This window comes from Euprymna scolopes, chromosome 14 (assembly GCF_053919585.1).
Source record: "Euprymna scolopes isolate OS-2025 chromosome 14, ASM5391958v1, whole genome shotgun sequence".
NCBI lineage: Eukaryota > Metazoa > Mollusca > Cephalopoda > Sepiida > Sepiolidae > Euprymna > Euprymna scolopes.
This window is the reverse complement of record NC_136495.1, coordinates 130,528,674-130,547,017: the sequence shown is the minus strand read 5'-3', so window position 1 is coordinate 130,547,017 and position 18,344 is coordinate 130,528,674. Positions and strand designations below refer to the sequence as shown.

General features: G+C 31.5%; 1 protein-coding gene and 1 pseudogene across 2 annotated transcripts in view; one reads left to right on the top strand and one right to left on the bottom strand.

The window, feature by feature from the left end:
* Positions 1 to 18,344, bottom strand: part of LOC145293268 (neuropeptide FF receptor 2-like) — a 203,898-nt gene that overhangs the window by 44,062 nt on the left and 141,492 nt on the right. The window lies entirely within an intron of this gene.
* Positions 14,043 to 14,176, top strand: LOC145293526 (U2 spliceosomal RNA; annotated as a pseudogene).

Sequence of the window (18,344 nt, the reverse complement as noted above, 5' to 3'; positions counted from 1 at the left end):
CCGACGTTGCCCGGGTGTTTGGAGGTGTATGCTTAGCAAAAAAAAAAAAAAAAAAGGTCAATTTTTTAACTTTGACCCTTATTATGTTCCCTTAACATTTATTTTTTGAGCTCAAATCGAGTTATTGAGTTAGATACACTTCCAAGGAATCTATATCTAAAACTTCAAGTGTTTAGACCCCAAATTGTCGGAGGGGTTTGGTAGAGTTCTAAAAGGTCAAATCGTTGAACTTTGACCCCTTAACAGCCAAATTTGTGGCCGAAACCCGATCACATAGATTTTCCCAAATCTTAGTACCCTGTATATCAAATTTCGAATCTGTAGACTAAAAATTGACAAAGTTATTACGTAGGGAAATTATACAGACACACAGATAGACAGACAGACACTTTCACTTTTATAGATGCAACAAAAATATATATGGAAACAATTTTGTGTTTGATGTAAACTCTTTACGCAAATATTATGCAAGTATAAATCATGTAGAATATCTGCATGAATATAATTACACGTAATACTTAACTCTAGATGATCATCCCATAAGAAAACCGAAAAAACTAATAGGGAATGAATTAAAATGAATGTTTAAAAGAATATGTAAATTAGCTAGATCTTCTGCTAGTGACTGCAATTCCACAACCGATATATAAGAAAATTGTATTTTCTTTTTAAATAAATAGAAAAGAGGGTTTTTAATATGAATATCAATACACACAAAAGAAACCCGAATTTATAGGAATATATATATATATATATATATATATATATATATATATATATATATATATATATATATATATAGTTTTGTTGTTGACATTTTAAACGATATTTAGGTTATCGTCTCCACCTTGGAGATCCGGTGTTTTCTTAGAAAGTCGCCCTCTTTTTATTTGGACGTATTTATTTATTATTTTTTAAAAACAGTAATCTACGTACACTGGTGTTTCGGGTCATATATATATATATATATATATATATATATATATATATATATGCTGTCTTAAAAGTTAAACTAAATTTATCATGGCTGATTTGAAGCTAGACGACCAATTAATCGAAATGCGTTGATTAAAATTTACGTTTCGTTGTAGAAATTTAAGTTAAAATAGGGGAGAAAAATAGGGAAAATTGAAACAATAAACAAATAAACGAAACACAAGCGAACAAAGTAAAGAAATGTAATAAAATATTCGTTTTCAAGTCTAATGTAAATAAGTTTTAAGCAATCAAATTCTGTCCAGTTTCCACCTTTATGAATCATCACAGTATTGTCGAACGGGCAACTTGACCTCGAGTATCTTCTGGGTCTTGATAAATGGTGATTTTCATGTAGAAGAATTATAATATAAACACTTTTAAAACAGAATGCATTTAATAAAGCTTTTACATTTCCTTTTCCATATTTTTGACCAACACCTGCTACTAAACAGGTAAACTTAATAAAATCAGGAAACATAATTCAAACTTAATTAAGAAACATAACTGTTGTGGCTTGAAAGGCCGAAAAGTAATAAAACAACAAGTGTGTAGATACTGCTTCTGGATTCGTCATAGCGATTCAGCTGTTAGGAGTTTTAATAGTTTCGATAAGAGTCCATGAAGTGACATTATAGGTTAGTATAACGTGACATTAACGGGGAACATGTAAAAATTTAGTAAGTGTATACAAAGCTTTGCAATAATAGAAACAATCATTATATGAAATCAAAAAAGCAAAATTATTTCATGTTCAAACTTATTAAATAAAAGGTACGAAACTAGTATTAGTTGTAAGCATAAGATATATTCTCTAAACTACATATGATTGTATGTAGGGTGGAACAATAAAACTGTCGCCTTAGAAAAGACGACATGATTCCATTTTCGTTTGATGAAAACTGGTTTTCTTTTTTGCTGCAGACCATCTACTAGTTTGCCAATTGTGAACACATGCAAAGAGGTATAGGAGTCTTTGATCATGTCTGAAAGTGACACAATGTTCAACGAGCGATATTAGAGATGCGCCTCGATATGGGTCCGGAACTGGGAACATGCCTTTTCCAGGAGCGTCAGCGGGAGCTCATTGATTACTTGACGAATGGCAGCGATCAGACTGAGTTTGGTGTTGTAGGAGGTCATGTTGGTGATGTTCTTGCCGTATGACCAAACGAAGTAGTCGAGCAGGTTCAGGTCTGGAGAGGAGGGGCGCAGTGAAAAAAAAGGGTACAAAGTGATAGCATTCCTTCTGAAGCCAGGCCTGGGTCTCTTTGGCCGGCGCCAAGTCCTGCTGCCACACCCAGGGTCTTCCAGCGGCCACCTGATTGCACCAGAGGATCACCACACTCTTCAGCAGATCCAGGTAAAATTTGGTGTTTACTTTCAAGCCAACTTCGAAGATATGACGTGGCATGATGAGGCTCTCATTAGAAACCACACCAAAGACCTTAACATTGACCGGAAACTTCGTTGAACTATGCCCTCAAGCGTTTAGCCGTCCAGATTTGCATTGCGAGTGCTGGCAATGGCCTTGTTGTCATAACTTGGATCGGTATAGTGCATAAGTTTCACAGTGGCGCATCTCCGATCTCGCTCGTTGAACATTGTGTTACTTTCAGACATCATGGAAGACTCCTATTGCTCTTGAGATTTCTACACAACTGGCCAACTAGTAGATGGCCTGAGACAAGAAAAGAAAACCGGTTTTCATCAAACGGAAATAGAATCATGTTGTCTTTTCTAGGACGACAATTTTTTTCATGTCAGTGTGTAATACTCAATATTATATTTCATTAAAGATTATGGCAATGAAATGTGAAACTAAAAGAAATTTGGGTAGACGCAATTTTATGAGAGTGTCAGAAATATTCCCAAATCAAATCATGATTTGAATTAGAGAAAATTGACTAGAATTAAAATTGCTTTTTTTTTTTTTAGAAAATATAAAAAGGAAAAGCAAATTCGATTAATTTTCAAAATTGCACCAAATTTTATTCCCTAAAATTTGAAAACGTTGTTTAGTAATTATTGTAAACTTTGCACAATTTAGCTCTCTATATTTCACAGAAAATGAAACCTAATCTAAATATATGATAATCTAAATAAAACTCACATTGCCCGCATGTACACACACATATAACTTACTAACTAGCTCTACATACGTATTGAGCACTTTTGAAGTAAATACTTAAAGCTTACGCATAAATTAATACTTTCGTATATTAATTTTATGTGAGTAAATGAAGTAGTTATATATATATATATATATATTATTTTTTAAAACAGTAATCTACGTACATGCGTGTTTCGGGGTCCCACCCCTCTTCAGCGTAGCTTGACTGCTGTTAGAATTCGAACCCCGGACCTTATGTATTTCAGTCCAGCACCTTAATCCCTTACGCTATGATGTCATAGACAATTTACTGCTTAGTTTTTATCGTTTATCTGTTTACGTAGTTTCTTTTGTTGATTTTTAAAACGATATTAATGTTAACGTCTCCGCCTCGGGATCCGGTGTTTTCTTAGAAAGTCGCCCATTTTTTATTTGGACATATTTTGTATTTACTTATTATTTTTAAAAACAGTAATCTACGTATACACGTGTTTCGGGGTCCCATCCCTCTTCAGCGTAGCTTGACTGTTGTTAGGATTCGAACCCCGGACCTTATGTATTTCAGTCAAGCATCTTAATCCCTTACGCTAAAGGATTTTTATATCGAGACCTATCAAAATATAAGAAGCTGAACATGCGGGGGCGAAACATAAAGAAAGTTATAGAAAAAAATATATATATGAATTTATTTGCCAGTTCAGTAAGGAAAAACATCAATGGAAAGATTGGCTATAAATGCTTTTATATATAGTATCCCCTTTCATGTTGGTGTTTTTTTCCTTATTGAACTGATAACTGAATTCATATATACCTATATTTATTTTATTTTCTCTCTCTCCCTCTCTCTCTCTCTCACACACACACACACACACACACACACACACAGACAGACAGACACACACACACACACACACATATATATATATATATATATATATATTAGATTCTGTCAATGTATTTATGGCGATGAACTGGCAATTTATCTCCCACGAACGACATCTATCTAATGTACACGATAAATCGACTCTATAGACATGAACACGTGGCTTCCGCAGCAAAGGAACTAGAAACAATCAAACACCATTTCTTATGTAAGAAAGCTGCTTATTAAATACAAAGAATGGGTTCTTAACCTAATAACTGAACACTCTTATCAATTTTTTCTCAAGAACATTGTTTGCATCACACACAGGTATAGGCATACGCATAAACAGACCAAATATAAAGGTCTCATGTATAATATTTAAAAAAAAAACTGGAATATTAAGGAGATATCAATCATACCAGTTATTGTAGGTGCTACAGTGCTTATGAAGAAGAACCTGAAGTTCTACCTAACTAATATTTCTGGTGAACCAAGTGCAAAAGAGCTCCAGACAATTGCACTTAAAGGAACAGCGAGGATACTAAAAAGAGCTCTCGGTTGGTTTCAATAAAAAGCAGGGGAATGTTGGCAGCTGTTTTGACTGGCCCATACCTAACATTACAATCTTCAAAGAAAGAAAATGAAAAAATTACGTTATATATATATATATATATATATATATATATATATATATATATATATATATATATATACATATATATATACATATATAAATATTCCAAATCGCGTAATGAAAACATATTAAAAGGTATTTACAGTGTCACTTCCAATTTTTTGGATTTTAATCATGTCAAAACGCGCTTTATCTCCTTTTAATGGATTAATCATTGCTATTTCTTCTGATGAGTTAAGAGCAAAATACATTTTCTGATTGATATAATAATTAAATGGTTGATTTTGTGCTACGAAACAGATACTGTCAAGAATTGTAAATGTCAACTGAATTAAAGGAATAAATTTTAGGATGGTCAACATCGTGAACTTTGGAATATAGACTTTTGTCATTTATTCATTACACACATATATATATATATATATATATATATATATATATATATATATATATATATGTGTGTGTGTGTGTATGTGTGTGTGTGTAAAGATCATTAAACCGAATTTCTTAATATACTCAATCATGGATGAGCAAGCAACTACATAAAGGTTAATTAATTTTTATACTTTTCTATTTATTCTTTATTTTTTATGTTTTTAATTAGACTAGCAGGGCTACCCGGCGTTGCTCGGGACCGTATAAACAATGAAAAAACAAAAGCAGATATTGAACATATGTTTGATTCTTAGGGGAGAGGAATCTTTCATCTCTATGTATTATTTGTTTTATCTACCCTAGGACTGATATTGTTCATGTTTTATCCCTGGCATAGGTAATTTACAGCATGTATATGAAATTGTTTTACCTTAGGGAGAAGAGAACAGGTAATATACAACATAATGTGTCTATATTACATCCCTGGCAACGCCTAGAAACCAGCTAGAACATGTATTTCAGTCAATCTTTATTATATCCTGGGCTATGCCGGGAAACCAGCTAATCTCTTTTTAGTGACTTGACCACCAAAATACCTCCCTAAGTGTGTCCTTTCTTTTGAACTTATTAGATATAGGTATCTAGAAATGTGTGTGAAATTTTGTTGAATGCATTGTTCACTATGATTTTCTTATTGTTCTACACAATATCAACTGTAGCGAAATAACACAGTAAACTTAGTGTAGTGTTAGAATAAAGAGCAAAGGAAAAAATTAGAATCATATTTTGTAATTGCAAATCTAAATTTGCTAGCATGTACCAGTATTTGCCAGGTTGTGGAAATTTGGAACTTATAACATATGTAGTGGCCTTTTCCTAGATACCTATTGCTAAAAATTATACTTTCATTTTGTTAGAAAAATCTCTCTTCAGATGCCCTGCATCATTCAAAATAAAAACAAATATTTTTATAATTGTTTCAGTATATTGCTACACAATGTGAAAGTTTTTAACGTTTGTAAAAAAAATCATGAATGTGCTTATATTGCAAAAAAGAAAATATCAGTGCACAGTATTGAAAGTGTTTGAGATTCAAAAGTCTGTAACATTTCTACTAACTTCATAAGATGTCATGTGAGAAACTGAATTGAATATCAAGACATTATCTGAAGCGTTTTTATTTTGGTGTAACATATGTGTTTACAGTGAACCTTAACTTTTAATAAACAGATTGGTATGCAATGACATAGGCTAAGAATCTTTAAAATATATATAAATTGGAAAAATGTGTGAACAAATGAAAAAAAAATGATCCGCTCCACTTGATGACATCAAGCACAGTAATATTTTAGTGAAGAAAATATGAAATTGATGTTCAGTGATTAGTTTGGATGAATGAGAAAATGTAATTGTTTGATGCATAAAAATAACTCAGTTGCTGTATTTGATATTAAGCAGCAAAATATAGTGATTTGAATATTTGGGAAAACATCAAACCAGATTATGTAAAAAGAAAAAAAAAAGATGAAATTAGAAAATATATATTTTATGTTTATGAGTTCTGCCAATCAAAATTTTGTGGCAGAAATTGGGTGATTACCATGCAATTTTATTTTGGTAAAATTCTTAAATTATTAGAATGTTTATTATAATTTCTAATTAGTGACTTGTTATAATCAAAATCCGCCCTAAAGAGTGTCCTTTCTTTTATTAGGTATCAGAGTAGGTTTCAAGATTTCTACTTCTATACAAATGTGATATTTCAGATCTGTACATAAAAAATTTGTTGAATATATAGGTTGAGAATTGTTCTGTGTCGCTCTCTCTCACACACACACGCATTCTCACTTTTATAGATATAATAGATAGATTACTCTAGATATATTTCCATATGTCTGAATACCCTATATACAAATTTTCAAATCTGTAGATAAAAAAATTTGTTGAGTATATAGGTTGAAAATTGTTCTCTCTCTCTCACACACACATTCTCAATTTTAGAGATATAATAGATAGATTATGCTAGATATATTTCCATATGTCTGAATACCCTATATACAAATTTTCTAATCTGTAGATCAAATATTTGTTGAATATACAGGTTGAAAATTGTTCGTACTCTCTCTCTCTCTCTCTCTCTGGCTACCTCACACACACATTCTAACTTTTATAGATATAATAGATAGATTATGCTAGATATATTTCCATATGTGTGAATACCCTATATACAAATTTTCTAATTTGTAGATCAAAAATTTGTAGAGTGCATAGGTTGAGAATTGTTCTCTCTATCTCTCACACACACACATTCTAACTTTTAAAGATATAATAGATTATGCTAGATATATTTCGATATTTCTGAATACCCTATATATAAAAATTTGTTGAATGTATCGGTTGAGAACTGTTCTCTCTCTCTCTCTCTCTCTCTCTCGCTCACACACACACACATTCTCACTTTTATAGATATAATAGAAAGATTATCCTAGATATATTTCTATTTGTATGAATACTCTATATACACATTTTAAAATCTGTAGATAAAGAATTTGTTGAGTATATGGGTTGAGAATTGTTCTCTCTCTCTCTCTCTCTCTCTCTCACACACACACACATTCTCACTTTTATAGATATAATAGATTATGCTAGATATATTTCCATATGTCTGAATACCCTATATACAAATTTTCAAATCTGTAGATAAAAAATTTGTTGAGTATATAGGTTGAGAATTGTTCTCTCTCTCTCTATCACACACATTCTCACTTTTATAGATATAATAGACAGATTATGCCAGATATATTAAAATATGTCTGAATGCCCAATATACAAATTTTGAAATCTGTAGATAAAAAATTTGTTGTATAAATAGGTTGACAATTGTCCTCTCTCTCACACACACACACACATTCTCACTTTTATACATATAATAGATAGATTATGCTAGATATATTTCTATATGTCTGAACACCCTATATACAAATGTTCAAATCTGTGGATAAAAAATTTGTTGAATGTATAGGTTGAGAATTTTTATCTCTCTCTTTTTCTCTCTCTCTCTCTCGCTATCTCACACACACGCATTCTCACTTTTATAGATAAAATAGATAGATTATGCTAGATATATTTCCATATGTCTGAATACCCTATATACAAAGTTTCAAATCTGTAGATAAAAAATTTGTTGAATATATAGGTTTAGAATTGTTCTCTCTCTCTCTCACACACACATTCTAACTTTTGTAGTTATAATAGATAGATTATGCTAGATATATTTCCATATGTCTGAATACCCTATATACAAATTTTCTAAACTGTAGGTAAAAAATTTGTTGAGTATGTAGGTTAAGAATTGTTCTCTCTCTCTCTCACACACACACACACACACAAGTTCTCACTTTTATAGATATAATAGATAGATTATGCTAGATATATTTCTATATGTCTGCCTACCCTATATACAAATTTCCAAATCTGTGCCCAAAAATGTGTGGAATATATAGGTTGAGAATTGTTCTCTCTCTCTCACACATATTCTCACTTTTATAGGTTATATAGGTTGAGAATTTTTTGCTCTTTCCATCACTCACATTCACACTTTTATAGATATAATACATAGATTATGCCAGATATATTTACATATGTCTGAATACCCAATATACACATTTTCAAATCTGTAGATAAAAAATTAGTTGAATATATAGGTTGAGAATTGTTCTCTCTCTCTCTCTTTCTCTCTCTCTCACACACACATTCTCACTTTTATAGATATAATAGATAGATTATGCTAGATATATTTCCATACGTCTGAATACCCTATATCCAAATTTTCTAATATGAAGATAAAAAATTTGTTGAATATATAGGGTGAGAATTTTCCTTCCTCTCTTTCTCTCTCTCTCTTTCTCACACACACACAAGCTGAAAATTGTTCTCTCTCTCTCTCTGACTCTCTCTCTCTCTCTCACACACACACACATGGTCATTTTATAGATATAATAGATAGGTTATGCTAGATATATTTCTATATGTCTGAATACCCTATATACAAATTTTTAAATCTGTAGATAAAAAATTTGTTGAGTATATAGGTTGAGAATTGTTCTTTCTCTCTCTCTCACACACACATTCTCACTTTTATAGATATAATAGATTATGCTAGATATATTTCCAAATGTCTGAATACCCTATATACAAATTTTCAAATCTGTAAAGATAGAATTTGTTGAATATATAGGTTGAGAATTGTTCTCTCTCTCTCTCTTTCACACACATTCTCACTTTTATAGATATAATAGATAGATTATGCTAGATATATTTCCTTATGTCTGAATACCCTATATACAAATTATCAAATCTGTAGATACAAAATTTGTTGAGTATATAGGTTGAGAATTGTTCTCTCTCTCTCTCTCTCTCTCACTCACTCACTCACTCACTCACTCACTCACTCACACACACACACACACACATTCTACCTTTTATAGATATAATAGATTATGCTAGATATATTTCCATATGTCTGAATACCCTGTATACAAATTTTCAGATCTGTACATAAAAATTAGTTGAATATATAGGTTGAGAATTGTTCTCTCTCTCTCTCTTCTCTCTCTCTCTTTCACACACATTCTCACTTTTCTAGATATAATAGATAGATTATGCTAGATATATTTCCATATGTCTGAATACCCTATATACAAATTTTCTAATCGGTGGATAAAAAATTTGTTGAATATATAGGGTGAGAATTGTACTTACTCTCTCTCTCTCTCTCTCTCTCTCACGCACACATTCTCACTTTTATGGATATAATAGATAGATTATGCTGGATATATTTCCATATGTCTGAATACCCTATATACAAATGGTCAAATCTGTAGATAACAAATTTATTGAATAGATAGGTTGAGAATTGTTCTCTCTCTCTCTCTCGCAACCTTACACACACAACCACACGCAAACATTCTGACTTTTATAGATATAATAGATCGATTATGCTAGATATATTTCCATATGTCTGAATACCCAATATACAAATTTTCAAATCTGTAGGTAAAAAATTTGTTGAATATATAGGTTGAGAATTGTTCTCTCTCTCTCACACACTCACATTCTCACTTTTATAGATATAATGTATAGATTATGCTAGATATATTTCTATATGTCTGAATACCCTATATACAAAGTTTAAAATCCGTAGATAAAAATACGTTGAGTATATAGGTTGAGAATTGTTCTCTCTCTCTCTTACGCACACACACACACACACACACACACACACATTTTCACTTTTATAGATATAATAGATAGATTATGCTAGATATATTTCCATATGTCTGAATACCCTATATACAAATTTTCAAATCTGTAGATAAAAAATGTATTGAATATATAGGTTGAGAATTGTTGTCTCTCTCTCTCTCTCTCTCTCTCTCTCTCTCTCTCTCTCTCTCTCTCTCTCTCTGGCTACCTCACACACACACACATTTTCACTTTTATAGATATAATAGATAGATTATGCTAGATATATTTCCATATGTCTGAATACCCTATATACAAACTTTCAAATCTGTAGATAAAAAATTTGTTGAGTATATAGGTTGAGAATTGTTTGAGAATTGTTCTTTCTCTCTCTCTCACACACACATTCTCACTTTTATAGATATAATAGATTATGCTAGATATATTTCCAAATGTCTGAATACCCTATATACAAATTTTCAAATCTGTAAAGATAGAATTTGTTGAATATATAGGTTGAGAATTGTTCTCTCTCTCTCTCTTTCACACACATTCTCACTTTTATAGATATAATAGATAGATTATGCTAGATATATTTCCTTATGTCTGAATACCCTATATACAAATTATCAAATCTGTAGATACAAAATTTGTTGAGTATATAGGTTGAGAATTGTTCTCTCTCTCTCTCTCTCTCTCACTCACTCACTCACTCACTCACTCACTCACACACACACACACATTCTACCTTTTATAGATATAATAGATTATGCTAGATATATTTCCATATGTCTGAATACCCTGTATACAAATTTTCAGATCTGTACATAAAAATTAGTTGAATATATAGGTTGAGAATTGTTCTCTCTCTCTCTCTTCTCTCTCTCTCTTTCACACACATTCTCACTTTTCTAGATATAATAGATAGATTATGCTAGATATATTTCCATATGTCTGAATACCCTATATACAAATTTTCTAATCGGTAGATAAAAAATTTGTTGAATATATAGGGTGAGAATTGTACTTACTCTCTCTCTCTCTCTCTCTCTCTCTCACGCACACATTCTCACTTTTATGGATATAATAGATAGATTATGCTGGATATATTTCCATATGTCTGAATACCCTATATACAAATGGTCAAATCTGTAGATAACAAATTTATTGAATAGATAGGTTGAGAATTGTTCTCTCTCTCTCTCTCGCAACCTTACACACACAACCACACGCAAACATTCTGACTTTTATAGATATAATAGATCGATTATGCTAGATATATTTTCATATGTCTGAATACCCAATATACAAATTTTCAAATCTGTAGGTAAAAAATTTGTTGAATATATAGGTTGAGAATTGTTCTCTCTCTCTCACACACTCACATTCTCACTTTTATAGATATAATGTATAGATTATGCTAGATATATTTCTATATGTCTGAATACCCTATATACAAAGTTTAAAATCCGTAGATAAAAATACGTTGAGTATATAGGTTGAGAATTGTTCTCTCTCTCTCTTACGCACACACACACACACACACACACACACACACACACACATTTTCACTTTTATAGATATAATAGATAGATTATGCTAGATATATTTCCATATGTCTGAATACCCTATATACAAATTTTCAAATCTGTAGATAAAAAATGTATTGAATATATAGGTTGAGAATTGTTGTCTCTCTCTCTCTCTCTCTCTCTCTCTCTCTCTCTGGCTACCTCACACACACACACATTTTCACTTTTATAGATATAATAGATAGATTATGCTAGATATATTTCCATATGTCTGAATACCCTATATACAAACTTTCAAATCTGTAGATAAAAAATTTGTTGAGTATATAGGTTGAGAATTGTTTGAGAATTGTTCTTTCTCTCTCTCTCACACACACATTCTCACTTTTATAGATATAATAGATTATGCTAGATATATTTCCAAATGTCTGAATACCCTATATACAAATTTTCAAATCTGTAAAGATAGAATTTGTTGAATATATAGGTTGAGAATTGTTCTCTCTCTCTCTCTTTCACACACATTCTCACTTTTATAGATATAATAGATAGATTATGCTAGATATATTTCCTTATGTCTGAATACCCTATATACAAATTATCAAATCTGTAGATACAAAATTTGTTGAGTATATAGGTTGAGAATTGTTCTCTCTCTCTCTCTCTCTCTCTCACTCACTCACTCACTCACTCACACACACACACACACATTCTACCTTTTATAGATATAATAGATTATGCTAGATATATTTCCATATGTCTGAATACACTGTATACAAATTTTCAGATCTGTACATAAAAATTAGTTGAATATATAGGTTGAGAATTGTTCTCTCTCTCTCTCTTCTCTCTCTCTCTTTCACACACATTCTCACTTTTCTAGATATAATAGATAGATTATGCTAGATATATTTCCATATGTCTGAATACCCTATATACAAATTTTCTAATCGGTAGATAAAAAATTTGTTGAATATATAGGGTGAGAATTGTACTTACTCTCTCTCTCTCTCTCTCTCTCTCTCTCACGCACACATTCTCACTTTTATGGATATAATAGATAGATTATGCTGGATATATTTCCATATGTCTGAATACCCTATATACAAATGGTCAAATCTGTAGATAACAAATTTATTGAATAGATAGGTTGAGAATTGTTCTCTCTCTCTCTCTCGCAACCTTACACACACAACCACACGCAAACATTCTGACTTTTATAGATATAATAGATCGATTATGCTAGATATATTTCCATATGTCTGAATACCCAATATACAAATTTTCAAATCTGTAGGTAAAAAATTTGTTGAATATATAGGTTGAGAATTGTTCTCTCTCTCTCACACACTCACATTCTCACTTTTATAGATATAATGTATAGATTATGCTAGATATATTTCTATATGTCTGAATACCCTATATACAAAGTTTAAAATCCGTAGATAAAAATACGTTGAGTATATAGGTTGAGAATTGTTCTCTCTCTCTCTTACGCGCACACACACACACACACACACACACACACACACACACACACACATTTTCACTTTTATAGATATAATAGATAGATTATGCTAGATATATTTCCATATGTCTGAATACCCTATATACAAATTTTCAAATCTGTAGATAAAAAATGTATTGAATATATAGGTTGAGAATTGTTGTCTCTCTCTCTCTCTCTCTCTCTCTCTCTCTCTCTGGCTACCTCACACACACACACATTTTCACTTTTATAGATATAATAGATAGATTATGCTAGATATATTTCCATATGTCTGAATACCCTATATACAAACTTTCAAATCTGTAGATAAAAAATTTGTTGAGTATATAGGTTGAGAATTGTTCTCTCTCTCTCACACGAAACTGTGCGCTCGGCTTCTTCCCCCCCTTCCCACCCCAAATGCTTGGGAAACTGTGCACTGTTTTTGTTGGTTTTCAAGCTGTCTCTTCCCCCCACACACACACACACAGTTTAACAGTAGTAGGAGGTCAAGAGAAAGAGGGTGAGAGAGAGAGAAGAGTAAGTTGGTGAGAGAGAGAGAAAAGAGAAAGAGGGTGTTGGTTTTATATTTTTATTATCGTCTAATATTTTGAAAGCTGAATTTCTAATAAAATGTGCATCTATAGGAGATAATGCCTGGGAATGTGTTCCCCCCCCCACAGTTTAACAGTGGTGTGACGTCAAGAGAAAGAGGGTGAGAGAGAGGGAAGAGTAAGTGGGTGAGAGAGAGAAAGAGAGAGAAAAAAAAAGAAAGACGGTGTTGGTTTTGTGAAAAAAGTTGTTATTTACAATTGTTCGCATTCTTGGCCTTTTGGTCAAGATCAAAGTGTAGTATCTGTTCTTCAGATGCTGCACTTCTATTTCTTGTTCTCTTTCGGTGGAGGAGAAATCCTCCACGACTGAGACAATTTTTATTTTTGTACCTTTTCTCCACGTTAAAAAACGACCCTGGTGTCTAACTCTGTCCCGTGGGGAGGCATAGTAAATAGGTACAATTGTTCGCCATTAGTGGATGTTGACGTCACGTCACGTGACATGACTAAGCGTTTTTTTTTTTTAGTATGAATAACATTTTTTGTTTTAATTATAAAGTCTACACTTAATTTTATAGAAAATGATGTATATATAATAGAAAAAAAAAATTACTGGTTTTGTTGGATTCAAGTGGATCCCCCCCCCTCCAGTTTAAGAGATAGCAGGTCACGTGGTAATATACAAAATGGCTAGCGTAAATATAAAGATCGGTTTTTTTATCGACGAATATTTTGAAAGCTGAATTTTTTTTTATTCCTGTACATTTTTTCCTGATATTTTTCGTTAAAACTCTTGTATAAATACTATTTTTAACCAGTTAAATACGTTGGAGACATTGTCATGGAGTTTAATAATCTCTAGAACAAAGCAGAAGAGAAATTACAAAAGTATCGGTAAAACAAAGTGTTTGTTTACATTTGTTCGCCATTACTGGATGTTGACGTCACGTCACGTGACATGACTAAGCGTTTTTGGATTATGTAATATTAACATTAAAATGACAGGTTTTTTGGGGGGCCCCCCTAGGAGAGAAATGATCAGTTCACCCCCTTTTAATGGTCCGTTTGGTGTGGAATTTCGATATTTGTCATGCGGGTGATCAAGGTTCAATATGATACATAATTTGTCAACTTTGGTTGTGTCTGTCAAAAGTTTGAGCTGACGTCACGTCACGTGACACGTATTGAATAACGTTAAAATGACAGGTTTTTTTTGGGGCCCCCCTAGGAGAAAAACGATCAGTTGACCCCTTTCTACTGGTCCGTTTGACGTGAAATTTCGATATTTGTCATCCGGGTGATCAAGGTGCAATATGATACCAAATTTGTCAACTCTGGTTCCGTCTTTCAAAAGTTTTAGCGTTACAAACAAACATACATACATACATACATACATACATACATACACACCGATTTTTGCCTTTTATATATATAGACTAGCAGGGCTACCCGGCGTTGCTCGGGACCGTATAAACAATGAAAAAACAAAAGCAGATATTGAACATATGTTTGATTCTTAGGGGAGAGGAATCTTTCATCTCTATGTATTATTTGTTTTATCTACCCTAGGACTGATATTGTTCATGTTTTATCCCTAGCATAGGTAATTTACAGCATGTATATGAAATTGTTTTACCTTAGGGAGAAGAGAACAGGTAATATACAACATAATGTGTCTATATTACATCCCTGGCAACGCCTAGAAACCAGCTAGAACATGTATTTCAGTCAATCTTTATTATATCCTGGGCTATGCCGGGAAACCAGCTAATCTCTTTTTAGTGACTTGACCACCAAAATACCTCCCTAAGTGTGTCCTTTCTTTTGAACTTATTAGATATAGGTATCTAGAAATGTGTGTGAAATTTTGTTGAATGCATTGTTCACTATGATTTTCTTATTGTTCTACACAATATCAACTGTAGCGAAATAACACAGTAAACTTAGTGTAGTGTTAGAATAAAGAGCAAAGGAAAAAATTAGAATCATATTTTGTAATTGCAAATCTAAATTTGCTAGCATGTACCAGTATTTGCCAGGTTGTGGAAATTTGGAACTTATAACATATGTAGTGGCCTTTTCCTAGATACCTATTGCTAAAAATTATACTTTCATTTTGTTAGAAAAATCTCTCTTCAGATGCCCTGCATCATTCAAAATAAAAACAAATATTTTTATAATTGTTTCAGTATATTGCTACACAATGTGAAAGTTTTTAACGTTTGTAAAAAAAATCATGAATGTGCTTATATTGCAAAAAAGAAAATATCAGTGCACAGTATTGAAAGTGTTTGAGATTCAAAAGTCTGTAACATTTCTACTAACTTCATAAGATGTCATGTGAGAAACTGAATTGAATATCAAGACATTATCTGAAGCGTTTTTATTTTGGTGTAACATATGTGTTTACAGTGAACCTTAACTTTTAATAAACAGATTGGTATGCAATGACATAGGCTAAGAATCTTTAAAATATATATAAATTGGAAAAATGTGTGAACAAATGAAAAAAAAATGATCCGCTCCACTTGATGACATCAAGCACAGTAATATTTTAGTGAAGAAAATATGAAATTGATGTTCAGTGATTAGTTTGGATGAATGAGAAAATGTAATTGTTTGATGCATAAAAATAACTCAGTTGCTGTATTTGATATTAAGCAGCAAAATATAGTGATTTGAATATTTGGGAAAACATCAAACCAGATTATGTAAAAAGAAAAAAAAAAGATGAAATTAGAAAATATATATTTTATGTTTATGAGTTCTGCCAATCAAAATTTTGTGGCAGAAATTGGGTGATTACCATGCAATTTTATTTTGGTAAAATTCTTAAATTATTAGAATGTTTATTATAATTTCTAATTAGTGACTTGTTATAATCAAAATCCGCCCTAAAGAGTGTCCTTTCTTTTATTAGGTATCAGAGTAGGTATCAAGATTTCTACTTCTATACAAATGTGATATTTCAGATCTGTACATAAAAAATTTGTTGAATATATAGGTTGAGAATTGTTCTGTGTCGCTCTCTCTCACACACACACGCATTCTCACTTTTATAGATATAATAGATAGATTATTCTAGATATATTTCCATATGTCTGAATACCCTATATACAAATTTTCAAATCTGTAGATAAAAAAATTTGTTGAGTATATAGGTTGAAAATTGTTCTCTCTCTCTCACACACACATTCTCAATTTTAGAGATATAATAGATAGATTATGCTAGATATATTTCCATATGTCTGAATACCCTATATACAAATTTTCTAATCTGTAGATCAAATATTTGTTGAATATATAGGTTGAAAATTGTTCGTACTCTCTCTCTCTCTCTCTGGCTACCTCACACACACATTCTAACTTTTATAGATATAATAGATAGATTATGCTAGATATATTTCCATATGTGTGAATACCCTATATACAAATTTTCTAATTTGTAGATAAAAAATTTGTAGAGTGCATAGGTTGAGAATTGTTCTCTCTATCTCTCACACACACACATTCTAACTTTTAAAGATATAATAGATTATGCTAGATATATTTCGATATTTCTGAATACCCTATATATAAAAATTTGTTGAATGTATAGGTTGAGAACTGTTCTCTCTCTCTCTTTCTCTCTCTCTCGCTCACACACACACACATTCTCACTTTTATAGATATAATAGAAAGATTATCCTAGATATATTTCTATTTGTATGAATACTCTATATACAAATTTTAAAATCTGTAGATAAAGAATTTGTTGAGTATATGGGTTGAGAATTGTTCTCTCTCTCTCTCTCTCTCTCTAACACACACACACACATTCTCACTTTTATAGATATAATAGATTATGCTAGATATATTTCCATATGTCTGAATACCCTATATACAAATTTTCAAATCTGTAGATAAAAAATTTGTTGAGTATATAGGTTGAGAATTGTTCTCTCTCTCTCTATCACACACATTCTCACTTTTATAGATATAATAGACAGATTATGCCAGATATATTAAAATATGTCTGAATGTCCAATATACAAATTTTGAAATCTGTAGATAAAAAATTTGTTGTATACATAGGTTGACAATTGTCCTCTCTCTCACACACACACACATTCTCACTTTTATACATATAATAGATATATTATGCTAGATATATTTCTATATGTCTGAACACCCTATATACAAATGTTCAAATCTGTGGATAAAAAATTTGTTGAATGTATAGGTTGAGAATTTTTATCTCTCTCTTTTTCTCTCTCTCTCTCTCGCTATCTCACACACACGCATTCTCACTTTTATAGATAAAATAGATAGATTATGCCAGATATATTTCCATATGTCTGAATACCCTATATACAAAGTTTCAAATCTGTAGATAAAAAATTTGTTGAATATATAGGTTTAGAATTGTTCTCTCTCTCTCTCACACACACATTCTAACTTTTGTAGTTATAATAGATAGATTATGCTAGATATATTTCTATATGTCTGCCTACCCTATATACAAATTTCCAAATCTGTGCCCAAAAATGTGTGGAATATATAGGTTGAGAATTGTTCTCTCTC